The sequence below is a fragment of the Solea solea genome, chromosome 3, assembly GCF_958295425.1.
Source record: "Solea solea chromosome 3, fSolSol10.1, whole genome shotgun sequence".
Taxonomy (NCBI): domain Eukaryota; kingdom Metazoa; phylum Chordata; class Actinopteri; order Pleuronectiformes; family Soleidae; genus Solea; species Solea solea.
In genome coordinates this window covers 21,086,963-21,102,903 of record NC_081136.1, presented here as the reverse complement: position 1 = coordinate 21,102,903, position 15,941 = coordinate 21,086,963, and the positions used below count along the sequence as shown (strand labels likewise).

Sequence of the window (15,941 nt, the reverse complement as noted above, 5' to 3'; positions counted from 1 at the left end):
TTTGGCAAAGACTGGACTGGTTGAAAGACTGTGTGTGAAAGGCCTTTCTGCAAGAATCGCACCGCAAGTCTAACGAAATAGGGAACTTCCAAACGAACTTCTCAAACGTTACAGTTGGACCACACCTGCAGAGGGCTCGTCCGGGATTTGAACCCGGGACCTCTCGCACCCAAAGCGAGAATCATACCCCTAGACCAACGAGCCTCTGAAAGAGAAAACATTCTATGTAGGTGTCCTGTTACAGATTTTATGTGAGAAATACTCATCAAGAATGGGTCACAGAGCTTTTGAGTCTACATCTGCAAACCCGCAATTCCACCTCAGTCACAAAGGACTTACATTGATGAGGATTTATGCTTGCTATAGTCCAGTGAATGTTTTGTGTGGGATTTTGAATGTGGGACCTCTTTCAGCCAAAGTGAGAATTATACCTCAAGACCAACAAAATGTACACATTTCTCCAGGGAAGCGTGTCTGCTAAGACCTAAGATTGCGATAAGAAGTGGACCACATTTTTGGATTCCTTTTCTTTTTATAAAGGTGAGTCAAGTTCTTCAAATCTCACTATTTCTCTGACGTCTTCACTTTTGATCATGGTTCATAGAGTTTGCCACTTTAAAATGCAATACAACCACAGTCACAACTTGCATTAGTAAGGACGGAATTTAGAGTTGAGATAGTGTCGTGAGGGGCTTGTCTTGACTGTGTGAGTCATTCAGTACATGTGGGAAGCTTTTTTTGAGATTTGAACCCAGGACCTTTCACTGCCATTGCAAAGCCAACGAAACCAACGTTGCAGGTGAGCTTCCTCACAGGAGAACAGGGCTGTACAGGGCTCGTCCGGGATTTGAACCGGGGACCTCTCGCACCCTAAGCAAGAATCATACCCCTAGACCAACGAGCCACGACTGTTGTGCTATATTCTATGTAGGTGTCGTGTAACTGATTTTATGTGAGAAATATTACAATATCATCAGATGAAGTTAAAAAGAAAAGGGAAATTGGGAAAAGACACTGTTGGACTATGTGTTATGTTCTGTCTGTGAAGGTTCTTGGTCATCCAGGTCATTGTCAGGAGTTTGCTGTAGACAACTCAGGTCATTGTCAGGAGTTTGTTGTAGACAACTAGACTTGCTGGAGTTAGGTTGAAGATGTTTTAACACTCATCCACGAGGCTTCTTCACTTCTGACTGTCTTGTGGATAAAAAAGAAAAAATCCAGGTATTTAGCCTCTATAGGCTGGATACATGTCAAGAGAACGTTACATTGAACAGCGCAGGTCGTTCACACTCTGACCCACTTCCGGGTAGTTAGTTTCACCTGAGTCAAGTTGAGAATGACCGTCGTTGGGGTCACCTAAGAGACACCTCACAGAATAGGTGTAAAAAATATCCAGCTTCTGACCAGAGTGGTATGATGTTTTGTGCTACAGCCCAGACCACAATCCAGATTTAGGTTTTACTGAGAGACGTAGGGTTCTAACCCACCACTCCAGGGAAAGACTGTCACCTGAATGCAGGGCCTTCCTGACTGTATACACTTTAAAAACATTTCAACTGCACAGGTGTGCTCCCAGTGGTTCCATGGTGTAATGGTTAGCACTCTGGGCTCTGAATCCAGCAATCCGAGTTCAAATCTCGGTGGAACCTGACTTTGAACAATACCTAGTACTTACACTTGCCAAATTGATGAAGAATGGAATGAGGCACACTCTGCTGATGTGTGTTGGAGTTCACCTTTGTTTGTCAGTGGTTGAGTGTTGACCCCTAATGGAAAAGAGCTAAGGGCAGCATTGTAGGTGACTAATAGTTGGTGTCTTAGGCCACCTTCTCTGTTGTGTGATGGTTTTCTAGGTTAAAGAAAGAAGATGATTTCATTCCTCTTTCAAACCATATGTCCCCCTTGGCCAGAATGTGGACATTCTCGTCATCAAAAGAGTATCTTTTGTTCTTCAGATGCAAATGGGCAGCCCGGTCTGGACAAGTCGCGACCACCCGCCAAGTCAGGATGGCCGAGCGGTCCAAGGCGCTGAGTTCAGGTCGCAGTCTCCCATGGAGGCGTGGGTTCGAATCCCACTTCTGACAGGATAAATTTTGGGGCAGCCGGAATTTGACTCATAAGACAACAGTTGGGCGTTCAAATCCCTCCACACGTCAACAACTGGCATAGCCCATAGCAAACAACTCGCCCCCTATCGCACCCATTGCTCCCTTGTTGTACTCAGGTGGTGCCCACTGCTCCTTGGATTCCCTGCATTTGGTGTGCGTGCGCAAATGAAACGGCTCTTTAAGCGTGTGAGATAACAGCGTTGTCACATTAACTACATTTGGCAAAGACTGGACTGGTTGAAAGACTGTGTGTGAAAGGCCTTTCTGCAAGAATCGCACCGCAAGTCTAACGAAATAGGGAACTTCCAAACGAACTACTCAAACGTTACAGTTGGACCACACCTGCAGAGGGCTCGTCCGGGATTTGAACCCGGGACCTCTCGCACCCAAAGCGAGAATCATACCCCTAGACCAACGAGCCTCTGAAAGAGAGAACATTCTATGTAGCTGTCCTGTTACAGATTTTATGTGAGAAATACTCATCAAGAATGGGTCACAGAGCTTTTGAGTCTACATCTGCAAACCCGCAATTCCACCTCAGTCACAAAGGACTTACATTGATGAGGATTTATGCTTGCTATAGTCCAGTGAATGTTTTGTGTGGGATTTTGAATGTGGGACCTCTTTCAGCCAAAGTGAGAATTATACCTCAAGACCAACAAAATGTACACATTTCTCCAGGGAAGCGTGTCTGCTAAGACCTAAGATTGCGATAAGAAGTGGACCACATTTTTGGATTCCTTTTCTTTTTATAAAGGTGAGTCAAGTTCTTCAAATCTCACTATTTCTCTGACGTCTTCACTTTTGATCATGGTTCATAGAGTTTGCCACTTTAAAATGCAATACAACCACAGTCACAACTTGCATTAGTAAGGACGGAATTTAGAGTTGAGATAGTGTCGTGAGGGGCTTGTCTTGACTGTGTGAGTCATTCAGTACATGTGGGAAGCTTTTTTTGAGATTTGAACCCAGGACCTTTCACTGCCATTGCAAAGCCAACGAAACCAACGTTGCAGGTGAGCTTCCTCACAGGAGAACCGGGCTGTACAGGGCGTGTCCGGGATTTGAACCGGGGACCTCTCGCACCCTAAGCGAGAATCATACCCCTAGACCAACGAGCCACGACTGTTGTGCTATATTCTATGTAGGTGTCGTGTAACTGATTTTATGTGAGAAATATTACAATATCACCAGATGAAGTTAAAAAGAAAAGGGAAATTGGGAAAAGACACTGTTGGACTATGTGTTATGTTCTGTCTGTGAAGGTTCTTGGTCATCCAGGTCATTGTCAGGAGTTTGCTGTAGACAACTCAGGTCATTGTCAGGAGTTTGTTGTAGACAACTAGACTTGCTGGAGTTAGGTTGAAGATGTTTTAACACTCATCCACGAGGCTTCTTCACTTCTGACTGTCTTGTGGATAAAAAAGAAAAAATCCAGGTATTTAGCCTCTGTAGGCTGGATACATGTAAAGAGAACGTTACATTGAACAGCGCAGGTGGTTCACACTCTGACCCACTTCCGGGTAGTTAGTTTCACCTGAGTCAAGTTGAGAATGACCGTCGTTGGGGTCACCTGAGAGACACCTCACAGAATAGGTGTAAAAAAATATCCAGCTTCTGACCAGAGTGGTATGATGTTTTGTGCTACAGCCCAGACCACAATCCAGATTTAGGTTTTACTGAGAGACGTAGGGTTCTAACCCACCACTCCAGGGAAAGACTGTCACCTGAATGCAGGGCCTTCCTGACTGTATACACTTTAAAAACATTTCAACTGCACAGGTGTGCTCCCAGTGGTTCCATGGTGTAATGGTTAGCACTCTGGGCTCTGAATCCAGCAATCCGAGTTCAAATCTCGGTGGAACCTGACTTTGAACAATACCTAGTACTTACACTTGCCAAATTGATGAAGAATGGAATGAGGCACACTCTGCTGATGTGTGTTGGAGTTCACCTTTGTTTGTCAGTGGTTGAGTGTTGACCCCTAATGGAAAAGAGCTAAGGGCAGCATTGTAGGTGACTAATAGTTGGTGTCTTAGGCCACCTTCTCTGTTGTGTGATGGTTTTCTAGGTTAAAGAAAGAAGATGATTTCATTCCTCTTTCAAACCATATGTCCCCCTTGGCCAGAATGTGGACATTCTCGTCATCAAAAGAGTATCTTTTGTTCTTCAGATGCAAATGGGCAGCCCGGTCTGGACAAGTCGCGACCACCCGCCAAGTCAGGATGGCCGAGCGGTCCAAGGCGCTGCGTTCAGGTCGCAGTCTCCCATGGAGGCGTGGGTTCGAATCTCACTTCTGACAGGATATCTTTTGGGGCAGCCGGAATTTGCCTCATAAGACAACACTTGGACGTTCAAATCCCTCCACACGTCAACAACTGGCATAGCCCATAGCAAACAACTCGCCCCCTATCGCACCCATTGCTCCCTTGTTGTACTCAGGTGGTGTACCTGGAGCAGGGAATCCACTGCTCCTTGGATTCCCTGCATTTGGTGTGCGTGCGCAAATGAAACGGCTCTTTAAGCGTGTGAGATAACAGCGTTGTCACATTAACTACATTTGGCAAAGACTGGACTGGTTGAAAGACTGTGTGTGAAAGGCCTTTTTGCAAGAATCGCACCGCAAGTCTAACGAAATAGGGAACTTCCAAACGAACTTCTCAAACGTTACAGTTGGACCACACCTGCAGAGGGCTCGTCCGGGATTTGAACCCGGGACCTCTCGCACCCAAAGCGAGAATCATACCCCTAGACCAACGAGCCTCTGAAAGAGAAAACATTCTATGTAGGTGTCCTGTTACAGATTTTATGTGAGAAATACTCATCAAGAATGGGTCACAGAGCTTTTGAGTCTACATCTGCAAACCCGCAATTCCACCTCAGTCACAAAGGACTTACATTGATGAGGATTTATGCTTGCTATAGTCCAGTGAATGTTTTGTGTGGGATTTTGAATGTGGGACCTCTTTCAGCCAAAGTGAGAATTATACCTCAAGACCAACAAAATGTACACATTTCTCCAGGGAAGCGTGTCTGCTAAGACCTAAGATTGCGATAAGAAGTGGACCACATTTTTGGATTCCTTTTCTTTTTATAAAGGTGAGTCAAGTTCTTCAAATCTCACTATTTCTCTGACGTCTTCACTTTTGATCATGGTTCATAGAGTTTGCCACTTTAAAATGCAATACAACCACAGTCACAACTTGCATTAGTAAGGACGGAATTTAGAGTTGAGATAGTGTCGTGAGGGGCTTGTCTTGACTGTGTGAGTCATTCAGTACATGTGGGAAGCTTTTTTTGAGATTTGAACCCAGGACCTTTCACTGCCATTGCAAAGCCAACGAAACCAACGTTGCAGGTGAGCTTCCTCACAGGAGAACCGGGCTGTACAGGGCTCGTCCGGGATTTGAACCCGGGACCTCTCGCACCCTAAGCGAGAATCATACCCCTAGACCAACGAGCCACGACTGTTGTGCTATATTCTATGTAGGTGTCGTGTAACTGATTTTATGTGAGAAATATTACAATATCACCAGATGAAGTTAAAAAGAAAAGGGAAATTGGGAAAAGACACTGTTGGACTATGTGTTATGTTCTGTCTGTGAAGGTTCTTGGTCATCCAGGTCATTGTCAGGAGTTTGCTGTAGACAACTCAGGTCATTGTCAGGAGTTTGTTGTAGACAACTAGACTTGCTGGAGTTAGGTTGAAGATGTTTTAACACTCATCCACGAGGCTTCTTCACTTCTGACTGTCTTGTGGATAAAAAAGAAAAAATCCAGGTATTTAGCCTCTGTAGGCTGGATACATGTCAAGAGAACGTTACATTGAACAGCGCAGGTGGTTCACACTCTGACCCACTTCCGGGTAGTTAGTTTCACCTGAGTCAAGTTGAGAATGACCGTCGTTGGGGTCACCTGAGAGACACCTCACAGAATAGGTGTAAAAAATATCCAGCTTCTGACCAGAGTGGTATGATGTTTTGTGCTACAGCCCAGACCACAATCCAGATTTAGGTTTTACTGAGAGACGTAGGGTTCTAACCCACCACTCCAGGGAAAGACTGTCACCTGAATGCAGGGCCTTCCTGACTGTATACACTTTAAAAACATTTCAACTGCACAGGTGTGCTCCCAGTGGTTCCATGGTGTAATGGTTAGCACTCTGGGCTCTGAATCCAGCAATCCGAGTTCAAATCTCGGTGGAACCTGACTTTGAACAATACCTAGTACTTACACTTGCCAAATTGATGAAGAATGGAATGAGGCACACTCTGCTGATGTGTGTTGGAGTTCACCTTTGTTTGTCAGTGGTTGAGTGTTGACCCCTAATGGAAAAGAGCTAAGGGCAGCATTGTAGGTGACTAATAGTTGGTGTCTTAGGCCACCTTCTCTGTTGTGTGATGGTTTTCTAGGTTAAAGAAAGAAGATGATTTCATTCCTCTTTCAAACCATATGTCCCCCTTGGCCAGAATGTGGACATTCTCGTCATCAAAAGAGTATCTTTTGTTCTTCAGATGCAAATGGGCAGCCCGGTCTGGACAAGTCGCGACCACCCGCCAAGTCAGGATGGCCGAGCGGTCCAAGGCGCTGCGTTCAGGTCGCAGTCTCCCATGGAGGCGTGGGTTCGTATCCCACTTCTGACAGGATATCTTTTGGGGCAGCCGGAATTTGCCTCATAAGACAACAGTTGGGCGTTCAAATCCCTCCACACGTCAACAACTGGCATAGCCCATAGCAAACAACTCGCCCCCTATCGCACCCTTGTTGTACTCAGGTGGTGCCCACTACTCCTTGGATTCCCTGCATTTGGTGTGCGTGCGCAAATGAAACGGCTCTTTAAGCGTGTGAGATAACAGCGTTGTCACATTAACTACATTTGGCAAAGACTGGACTGGTTGAAAGACTGTGTGTGAAAGGCCTTTCTGCAAGAATCGCACCGCAAGTCTAACGAAATAGGGAACTTCCAAACGAACTTCTCAAACGTTACAGTTGGACCACACCTGCAGAGGGCTCGTCCGGGATTTGAACCCGGGACCTCTCGCACCCAAAGCGAGAATCATACCCCTAGACCAACGAGCCTCTGAAAGAGAAAACATTCTATGTAGGTGTCCTGTTACAGATTTTATGTGAGAAATACTCATCAAGAATGGGTCACAGAGCTTTTGAGTCTACATCTGCAAACCCGCAATTCCACCTCAGTCACAAAGGACTTACATTGATGAGGATTTATGCTTGCTATAGTCCAGTGAATGTTTTGTGTGGGATTTTGAATGTGGGACCTCTTTCAGCCAAAGTGAGAATTATACCTCAAGACCAACAAAATGTACACATTTCTCCAGGGAAGCGTGTCTGCTAAGACCTAAGATTGCGATAAGAAGTGGACCACATTTTTGGATTCCTTTTCTTTTTATAAAGGTGAGTCAAGTTCTTCAAATCTCACTATTTCTCTGACGTCTTCACTTTTGATCATGGTTCATAGAGTTTGCCACTTTAAAATGCAATACAACCACAGTCACAACTTGCATTAGTAAGGACGGAATTTAGAGTTGAGATAGTGTCGTGAGGGGCTTGTCTTGACTGTGTGAGTCATTCAGTACATGTGGGAAGCTTTTTTTGAGATTTGAACCCAGGACCTTTCACTGCCATTGCAAAGCCAACGAAACCAACGTTGCAGGTGAGCTTCCTCACAGGAGAACAGGGCTGTACAGGGCTCGTCCGGGATTTGAACCGGGGACCTCTCGCACCCTAAGCAAGAATCATACCCCTAGACCAACGAGCCACGACTGTTGTGCTATATTCTATGTAGGTGTCGTGTAACTGATTTTATGTGAGAAATATTACAATATCACCAGATGAAGTTAAAAAGAAAAGGGAAATTGGGAAAAGACACTGTTGGACTATGTGTTATGTTCTGTCTGTGAAGGTTCTTGGTCATCCAGGTCATTGTCAGGAGTTTGCTGTAGACAACTCAGGTCATTGTCAGGAGTTTGTTGTAGACAACTAGACTTGCTGGAGTTAGGTTGAAGATGTTTTAACACTCATCCACGAGGCTTCTTCACTTCTGACTGTCTTGTGGATAAAAAAGAAAAAATCCAGGTATTTAGCCTCTATAGGCTGGATACATGTCAAGAGAACGTTACATTGAACAGCGCAGGTCGTTCACACTCTGACCCACTTCCGGGTAGTTAGTTTCACCTGAGTCAAGTTGAGAATGACCGTCGTTGGGGTCACCTAAGAGACACCTCACAGAATAGGTGTAAAAAATATCCAGCTTCTGACCAGAGTGGTATGATGTTTTGTGCTACAGCCCAGACCACAATCCAGATTTAGGTTTTACTGAGAGACGTAGGGTTCTAACCCACCACTCCAGGGAAAGACTGTCACCTGAATGCAGGGCCTTCCTGACTGTATACACTTTAAAAACATTTCAACTGCACAGGTGTGCTCCCAGTGGTTCCATGGTGTAATGGTTAGCACTCTGGGCTCTGAATCCAGCAATCCGAGTTCAAATCTCGGTGGAACCTGACTTTGAACAATACCTAGTACTTACACTTGCCAAATTGATGAAGAATGGAATGAGGCACACTCTGCTGATGTGTGTTGGAGTTCACCTTTGTTTGTCAGTGGTTGAGTGTTGACCCCTAATGGAAAAGAGCTAAGGGCAGCATTGTAGGTGACTAATAGTTGGTGTCTTAGGCCACCTTCTCTGTTGTGTGATGGTTTTCTAGGTTAAAGAAAGAAGATGATTTCATTCCTCTTTCAAACCATATGTCCCCCTTGGCCAGAATGTGGACATTCTCGTCATCAAAAGAGTATCTTTTGTTCTTCAGATGCAAATGGGCAGCCCGGTCTGGACAAGTCGCGACCACCCGCCAAGTCAGGATGGCCGAGCGGTCCAAGGCGCTGAGTTCAGGTCGCAGTCTCCCATGGAGGCGTGGGTTCGAATCCCACTTCTGACAGGATAAATTTTGGGGCAGCCGGAATTTGCCTCATAAGACAACAGTTGGGCGTTCAAATCCCTCCACACGTCAACAACTGGCATAGCCCATAGCAAACAACTCGCCCCCTATCGCACCCATTGCTCCCTTGTTGTACTCAGGTGGTGCCCACTGCTCCTTGGATTCCCTGCATTTGGTGTGCGTGCGCAAATGAAACGGCTCTTTAAGCGTGTGAGATAACAGCGTTGTCACATTAACTACATTTGGCAAAGACTGGACTGGTTGAAAGACTGTGTGTGAAAGGCCTTTCTGCAAGAATCGCACCGCAAGTCTAACGAAATAGGGAACTTCCAAACGAACTATTCAAACGTTACAGTTGGACCACACCTGCAGAGGGCTCGTCCGGGATTTGAACCCGGGACCTCTCGCACCCAAAGCGAGAATCATACCCCTAGACCAACGAGCCTCTGAAAGAGAGAACATTCTATGTAGCTGTCCTGTTACAGATTTTATGTGAGAAATACTCATCAAGAATGGGTCACAGAGCTTTTGAGTCTACATCTGCAAACCCGCAATTCCACCTCAGTCACAAAGGACTTACATTGATGAGGATTTATGCTTGCTATAGTCCAGTGAATGTTTTGTGTGGGATTTTGAATGTGGGACCTCTTTCAGCCAAAGTGAGAATTATACCTCAAGACCAACAAAATGTACACATTTCTCCAGGGAAGCGTGTCTGCTAAGACCTAAGATTGCGATAAGAAGTGGACCACATTTTTGGATTCCTTTTCTTTTTATAAAGGTGAGTCAAGTTCTTCAAATCTCACTATTTCTCTGACGTCTTCACTTTTGATCATGGTTCATAGAGTTTGCCACTTTAAAATGCAATACAACCACAGTCACAACTTGCATTAGTAAGGACGGAATTTAGAGTTGAGATAGTGTCGTGAGGGGCTTGTCTTGACTGTGTGAGTCATTCAGTACATGTGGGAAGCTTTTTTTGAGATTTGAACCCAGGACCTTTCACTGCCATTGCAAAGCCAACGAAACCAACGTTGCAGGTGAGCTTCCTCACAGGAGAACCGGGCTGTACAGGGCGTGTCCGGGATTTGAACCGGGGACCTCTCGCACCCTAAGCGAGAATCATACCCCTAGACCAACGAGCCACGACTGTTGTGCTATATTCTATGTAGGTGTCGTGTAACTGATTTTATGTGAGAAATATTACAATATCACCAGATGAAGTTAAAAAGAAAAGGGAAATTGGGAAAAGACACTGTTGGACTATGTGTTATGTTCTGTCTGTGAAGGTTCTTGGTCATCCAGGTCATTGTCAGGAGTTTGCTGTAGACAACTCAGGTCATTGTCAGGAGTTTGTTGTAGACAACTAGACTTGCTGGAGTTAGGTTGAAGATGTTTTAACACTCATCCACGAGGCTTCTTCACTTCTGACTGTCTTGTGGATAAAAAAGAAAAAATCCAGGTATTTAGCCTCTGTAGGCTGGATACATGTAAAGAGAACGTTACATTGAACAGCGCAGGTGGTTCACACTCTGACCCACTTCCGGGTAGTTAGTTTCACCTGAGTCAAGTTGAGAATGACCGTCGTTGGGGTCACCTGAGAGACACCTCACAGAATAGGTGTAAAAAAATATCCAGCTTCTGACCAGAGTGGTATGATGTTTTGTGCTACAGCCCAGACCACAATCCAGATTTAGGTTTTACTGAGAGACGTAGGGTTCTAACCCACCACTCCAGGGAAAGACTGTCACCTGAATGCAGGGCCTTCCTGACTGTATACACTTTAAAAACATTTCAACTGCACAGGTGTGCTCCCAGTGGTTCCATGGTGTAATGGTTAGCACTCTGGGCTCTGAATCCAGCAATCCGAGTTCAAATCTCGGTGGAACCTGACTTTGAACAATACCTAGTACTTACACTTGCCAAATTGATGAAGAATGGAATGAGGCACACTCTGCTGATGTGTGTTGGAGTTCACCTTTGTTTGTCAGTGGTTGAGTGTTGACCCCTAATGGAAAAGAGCTAAGGGCAGCATTGTAGGTGACTAATAGTTGGTGTCTTAGGCCACCTTCTCTGTTGTGTGATGGTTTTCTAGGTTAAAGAAAGAAGATGATTTCATTCCTCTTTCAAACCATATGTCCCCCTTGGCCAGAATGTGGACATTCTCGTCATCAAAAGAGTATCTTTTGTTCTTCAGATGCAAATGGGCAGCCCGGTCTGGACAAGTCGCGACCACCCGCCAAGTCAGGATGGCCGAGCGGTCCAAGGCGCTGCGTTCAGGTCGCAGTCTCCCATGGAGGCGTGGGTTCGAATCTCACTTCTGACAGGATATCTTTTGGGGCAGCCGGAATTTGCCTCATAAGACAACACTTGGACGTTCAAATCCCTCCACACGTCAACAACTGGCATAGCCCATAGCAAACAACTCGCCCCCTATCGCACCCATTGCTCCCTTGTTGTACTCAGGTGGTGTACCTGGAGCAGGGAATCCACTGCTCCTTGGATTCCCTGCATTTGGTGTGCGTGCGCAAATGAAACGGCTCTTTAAGCGTGTGAGATAACAGCGTTGTCACATTAACTACATTTGGCAAAGACTGGACTGGTTGAAAGACTGTGTGTGAAAGGCCTTTTTGCAAGAATCGCACCGCAAGTCTAACGAAATAGGGAACTTCCAAACGAACTTCTCAAACGTTACAGTTGGACCACACCTGCAGAGGGCTCGTCCGGGATTTGAACCCGGGACCTCTCGCACCCAAAGCGAGAATCATACCCCTAGACCAACGAGCCTCTGAAAGAGAAAACATTCTATGTAGGTGTCCTGTTACAGATTTTATGTGAGAAATACTCATCAAGAATGGGTCACAGAGCTTTTGAGTCTACATCTGCAAACCCGCAATTCCACCTCAGTCACAAAGGACTTACATTGATGAGGATTTATGCTTGCTATAGTCCAGTGAATGTTTTGTGTGGGATTTTGAATGTGGGACCTCTTTCAGCCAAAGTGAGAATTATACCTCAAGACCAACAAAATGTACACATTTCTCCAGGGAAGCGTGTCTGCTAAGACCTAAGATTGCGATAAGAAGTGGACCACATTTTTGGATTCCTTTTCTTTTTATAAAGGTGAGTCAAGTTCTTCAAATCTCACTATTTCTCTGACGTCTTCACTTTTGATCATGGTTCATAGAGTTTGCCACTTTAAAATGCAATACAACCACAGTCACAACTTGCATTAGTAAGGACGGAATTTAGAGTTGAGATAGTGTCGTGAGGGGCTTGTCTTGACTGTGTGAGTCATTCAGTACATGTGGGAAGCTTTTTTTGAGATTTGAACCCAGGACCTTTCACTGCCATTGCAAAGCCAACGAAACCAACGTTGCAGGTGAGCTTCCTCACAGGAGAACCGGGCTGTACAGGGCTCGTCCGGGATTTGAACCCGGGACCTCTCGCACCCTAAGCGAGAATCATACCCCTAGACCAACGAGCCACGACTGTTGTGCTATATTCTATGTAGGTGTCGTGTAACTGATTTTATGTGAGAAATATTACAATATCACCAGATGAAGTTAAAAAGAAAAGGGAAATTGGGAAAAGACACTGTTGGACTATGTGTTATGTTCTGTCTGTGAAGGTTCTTGGTCATCCAGGTCATTGTCAGGAGTTTGCTGTAGACAACTCAGGTCATTGTCAGGAGTTTGTTGTAGACAACTAGACTTGCTGGAGTTAGGTTGAAGATGTTTTAACACTCATCCACGAGGCTTCTTCACTTCTGACTGTCTTGTGGATAAAAAAGAAAAAATCCAGGTATTTAGCCTCTGTAGGCTGGATACATGTCAAGAGAACGTTACATTGAACAGCGCAGGTGGTTCACACTCTGACCCACTTCCGGGTAGTTAGTTTCACCTGAGTCAAGTTGAGAATGACCGTCGTTGGGGTCACCTGAGAGACACCTCACAGAATAGGTGTAAAAAATATCCAGCTTCTGACCAGAGTGGTATGATGTTTTGTGCTACAGCCCAGACCACAATCCAGATTTAGGTTTTACTGAGAGACGTAGGGTTCTAACCCACCACTCCAGGGAAAGACTGTCACCTGAATGCAGGGCCTTCCTGACTGTATACACTTTAAAAACATTTCAACTGCACAGGTGTGCTCCCAGTGGTTCCATGGTGTAATGGTTAGCACTCTGGGCTCTGAATCCAGCAATCCGAGTTCAAATCTCGGTGGAACCTGACTTTGAACAATACCTAGTACTTACACTTGCCAAATTGATGAAGAATGGAATGAGGCACACTCTGCTGATGTGTGTTGGAGTTCACCTTTGTTTGTCAGTGGTTGAGTGTTGACCCCTAATGGAAAAGAGCTAAGGGCAGCATTGTAGGTGACTAATAGTTGGTGTCTTAGGCCACCTTCTCTGTTGTGTGATGGTTTTCTAGGTTAAAGAAAGAAGATGATTTCATTCCTCTTTCAAACCATATGTCCCCCTTGGCCAGAATGTGGACATTCTCGTCATCAAAAGAGTATCTTTTGTTCTTCAGATGCAAATGGGCAGCCCGGTCTGGACAAGTCGCGACCACCCGCCAAGTCAGGATGGCCGAGCGGTCCAAGGCGCTGCGTTCAGGTCGCAGTCTCCCATGGAGGCGTGGGTTCGAATCCCACTTCTGACAGGATATCTTTTGGGGCAGCCGGAATTTGCCTCATAAGACAACAGTTGGGCGTTCAAATCCCTCCACACGTCAACAACTGGCATAGCCCATAGCAAACAACTCGCCCCCTATCGCACCCTTGTTGTACTCAGGTGGTGCCCACTACTCCTTGGATTCCCTGCATTTGGTGTGCGTGCGCAAATGAAACGGCTCTTTAAGCGTGTGAGATAACAGCGTTGTCACATTAACTACATTTGGCAAAGACTGGACTGGTTGAAAGACTGTGTGTGAAAGGCCTTTCTGCAAGAATCGCACCGCAAGTCTAACGAAATAGGGAACTTCCAAACGAACTTCTCAAACATTACAGTTGGACCACACCTGCAGAGGGCTCGTCCGGGATTTGAACCCGGGACCTCTCGCACCCAAAGCGAGAATCATACCCCTAGACCAACGAGCCTCTGAAAGAGAAAACATTCTATGTAGGTGTCCTGTTACAGATTTTATGTGAGAAATACTCATCAAGAATGGGTCACAGAGCTTTTGAGTCTACATCTGCAAACCCGCAATTCCACCTCAGTCACAAAGGACTTACATTGATGAGGATTTATGCTTGCTATAGTCCAGTGAATGTTTTGTGTGGGATTTTGAATGTGGGACCTCTTTCAGCCAAAGTGAGAATTATACCTCAAGACCAACAAAATGTACACATTTCTCCAGGGAAGCGTGTCTGCTAAGACCTAAGATTGCGATAAGAAGTGGACCACATTTTTGGATTCCTTTTCTTTTTATAAAGGTGAGTCAAGTTCTTCAAATCTCACTATTTCTCTGACGTCTTCACTTTTGATCATGGTTCATAGAGTTTGCCACTTTAAAATGCAATACAACCACAGTCAAAACTTGCATTAGTAAGGACGGAATTTAGAGTTGAGATAGTGTCGTGAGGGGCTTGTCTTGACTGTGTGAGTCATTCAGTACATGTGGGAAGCTTTTTTTGAGATTTGAACCCAGGACTTTTCACTGCCATTGCAAAGCCAACGAAACCAACGTTGCAGGTGAGCTTCCTCACAGGAGAACCGGGCTGTACAGGGCTCGTCCGGGATTTGAACCCGGGACCTCTCGCACCCTAAGCGAGAATCATACCCCTAGACCAACAAGCCTTGTTGTGCTATATTCTATGTAGGTGTCGTGTAACTGATTTTATGTGAGAACTATTACAATATCACCAGATGAAGTTAAAAAGAAAAGGGAAATTGGGAAAAGACACTGTTGGACTATGTGTTATGTTCTGTCTGTGAAGGTTCTTGGTCATCCAGGTCATTGTCAGGAGTTTGCTGTAGACAACTCAGGTCATTGTCAGGAGTTTGTTGTAGACAACTAGACTTGCTGGAGTTAGGTTGAAGATGTTTTAACACTCATCCACGAGGCTTCTTCACTTCTGACTGTCTTGTGGATAAAAAAGAAAAAATCCAGGTATTTAGCCTCTGTAGGCTGGATACATGTAAAGAGAACTTTACATTGAACAGCGCAGGTGGTTCACACTCTGACCCACTTCCGGGTAGTTAGTTTCACCTGAGTCAAGTTGAGAATGACCGTCGTTGGGGTCACCTGAGAGACACCTCACAGAATAGGTGTAAAAAATATCCAGCTTCTGACCAGAGTGGTATGATGTTTTGTGCTACAGCCCAGACCACAATCCAGATTTAGGTTTTACTGAGAGACGTAGGGTTCTAACCCACCACTCCAGGGAAAGACTGTCACCTGAATGCAGGGCCTTCCTGACTGTATACACTTTAAAAACATTTCAACTGCACAGGTGTGCTCCCAGTGGTTCCATGGTGTAATGGTTAGCACTCTGGGCTCTGAATCCAGCAATCCGAGTTCAAATCTCGGTGGAACCTGACTTTGAACAATACCTAGTACTTACACTTGCCAAATTGATGAAGAATGGAATGAGGCACACTCTGCTGATGTGTGTTGGAGTTCACCTTTGTTTGTCAGTGGTTGAGTGTTGACCCCTAATGGAAAAGAGCTAAGGGCAGCATTGTAGGTGACTAATAGTTGGTGTCTTAGGCCACCTTCTCTGTTGTGTGATGGTTTTCTAGGTTAAAGAAAGAAGATGATTTCATTCCTCTTTCAAACCATATGTCCCCCTTGGCCAGAATGTGGACATTCTCGTCATCAAAAGAGTATCTTTTGTTCTTCAGATGCAAATGGGCAGCCCGGTCTGG

At 45.3% G+C, this 15,941-nt stretch overlaps 23 non-coding genes across 23 annotated transcripts; 13 read left to right on the top strand and 10 right to left on the bottom strand.

Annotated features, from left to right (window-relative positions):
• Window positions 1-132: 132 nt before the first annotated feature.
• trnap-ugg (transfer RNA proline (anticodon UGG)) lies at window positions 133-204 on the bottom strand. The gene has a single exon. It is a non-coding gene; the product is annotated as a tRNA-Pro (tRNA).
• Window positions 205-1,577: 1,373 nt separating this feature from the next.
• On the top strand, window positions 1,578-1,649 carry trnaq-cug (transfer RNA glutamine (anticodon CUG)). Its single transcript has one exon. It is a non-coding gene; the product is annotated as a tRNA-Gln (tRNA).
• Window positions 1,650-2,001: 352 nt separating this feature from the next.
• trnal-cag (transfer RNA leucine (anticodon CAG)) lies at window positions 2,002-2,084 on the top strand. Its single transcript has one exon. It is a non-coding gene; the product is annotated as a tRNA-Leu (tRNA).
• A 373-nt stretch (window positions 2,085-2,457) lies between these two features.
• Window positions 2,458-2,529, bottom strand: trnap-ugg (transfer RNA proline (anticodon UGG)). Its single transcript has one exon. It is a non-coding gene; the product is annotated as a tRNA-Pro (tRNA).
• Window positions 2,530-3,903: 1,374 nt separating this feature from the next.
• Window positions 3,904-3,975, top strand: trnaq-cug (transfer RNA glutamine (anticodon CUG)). The gene has a single exon. It is a non-coding gene; the product is annotated as a tRNA-Gln (tRNA).
• Window positions 3,976-4,327: 352 nt separating this feature from the next.
• Window positions 4,328-4,410, top strand: trnal-cag (transfer RNA leucine (anticodon CAG)). The gene has a single exon. It is a non-coding gene; the product is annotated as a tRNA-Leu (tRNA).
• Window positions 4,411-4,799: 389 nt separating this feature from the next.
• Window positions 4,800-4,871, bottom strand: trnap-ugg (transfer RNA proline (anticodon UGG)). Its single transcript has one exon. It is a non-coding gene; the product is annotated as a tRNA-Pro (tRNA).
• A 628-nt stretch (window positions 4,872-5,499) lies between these two features.
• Window positions 5,500-5,571, bottom strand: trnap-agg (transfer RNA proline (anticodon AGG)). The gene has a single exon. It is a non-coding gene; the product is annotated as a tRNA-Pro (tRNA).
• Window positions 5,572-6,244: 673 nt separating this feature from the next.
• On the top strand, window positions 6,245-6,316 carry trnaq-cug (transfer RNA glutamine (anticodon CUG)). Its single transcript has one exon. It is a non-coding gene; the product is annotated as a tRNA-Gln (tRNA).
• Window positions 6,317-6,668: 352 nt separating this feature from the next.
• Window positions 6,669-6,751, top strand: trnal-cag (transfer RNA leucine (anticodon CAG)). Its single transcript has one exon. It is a non-coding gene; the product is annotated as a tRNA-Leu (tRNA).
• A 364-nt stretch (window positions 6,752-7,115) lies between these two features.
• On the bottom strand, window positions 7,116-7,187 carry trnap-ugg (transfer RNA proline (anticodon UGG)). Its single transcript has one exon. It is a non-coding gene; the product is annotated as a tRNA-Pro (tRNA).
• Window positions 7,188-8,560: 1,373 nt separating this feature from the next.
• trnaq-cug (transfer RNA glutamine (anticodon CUG)) lies at window positions 8,561-8,632 on the top strand. The gene has a single exon. It is a non-coding gene; the product is annotated as a tRNA-Gln (tRNA).
• Window positions 8,633-8,984: 352 nt separating this feature from the next.
• On the top strand, window positions 8,985-9,067 carry trnal-cag (transfer RNA leucine (anticodon CAG)). The gene has a single exon. It is a non-coding gene; the product is annotated as a tRNA-Leu (tRNA).
• Window positions 9,068-9,440: 373 nt separating this feature from the next.
• On the bottom strand, window positions 9,441-9,512 carry trnap-ugg (transfer RNA proline (anticodon UGG)). The gene has a single exon. It is a non-coding gene; the product is annotated as a tRNA-Pro (tRNA).
• A 1,374-nt stretch (window positions 9,513-10,886) lies between these two features.
• Window positions 10,887-10,958, top strand: trnaq-cug (transfer RNA glutamine (anticodon CUG)). Its single transcript has one exon. It is a non-coding gene; the product is annotated as a tRNA-Gln (tRNA).
• A 352-nt stretch (window positions 10,959-11,310) lies between these two features.
• trnal-cag (transfer RNA leucine (anticodon CAG)) lies at window positions 11,311-11,393 on the top strand. The gene has a single exon. It is a non-coding gene; the product is annotated as a tRNA-Leu (tRNA).
• A 389-nt stretch (window positions 11,394-11,782) lies between these two features.
• Window positions 11,783-11,854, bottom strand: trnap-ugg (transfer RNA proline (anticodon UGG)). The gene has a single exon. It is a non-coding gene; the product is annotated as a tRNA-Pro (tRNA).
• Window positions 11,855-12,482: 628 nt separating this feature from the next.
• Window positions 12,483-12,554, bottom strand: trnap-agg (transfer RNA proline (anticodon AGG)). Its single transcript has one exon. It is a non-coding gene; the product is annotated as a tRNA-Pro (tRNA).
• Window positions 12,555-13,227: 673 nt separating this feature from the next.
• On the top strand, window positions 13,228-13,299 carry trnaq-cug (transfer RNA glutamine (anticodon CUG)). The gene has a single exon. It is a non-coding gene; the product is annotated as a tRNA-Gln (tRNA).
• A 352-nt stretch (window positions 13,300-13,651) lies between these two features.
• Window positions 13,652-13,734, top strand: trnal-cag (transfer RNA leucine (anticodon CAG)). The gene has a single exon. It is a non-coding gene; the product is annotated as a tRNA-Leu (tRNA).
• Window positions 13,735-14,098: 364 nt separating this feature from the next.
• Window positions 14,099-14,170, bottom strand: trnap-ugg (transfer RNA proline (anticodon UGG)). The gene has a single exon. It is a non-coding gene; the product is annotated as a tRNA-Pro (tRNA).
• Window positions 14,171-14,798: 628 nt separating this feature from the next.
• Window positions 14,799-14,870, bottom strand: trnap-agg (transfer RNA proline (anticodon AGG)). Its single transcript has one exon. It is a non-coding gene; the product is annotated as a tRNA-Pro (tRNA).
• A 669-nt stretch (window positions 14,871-15,539) lies between these two features.
• On the top strand, window positions 15,540-15,611 carry trnaq-cug (transfer RNA glutamine (anticodon CUG)). The gene has a single exon. It is a non-coding gene; the product is annotated as a tRNA-Gln (tRNA).
• The last annotated feature ends 330 nt before the right edge of the window (window positions 15,612-15,941 follow it).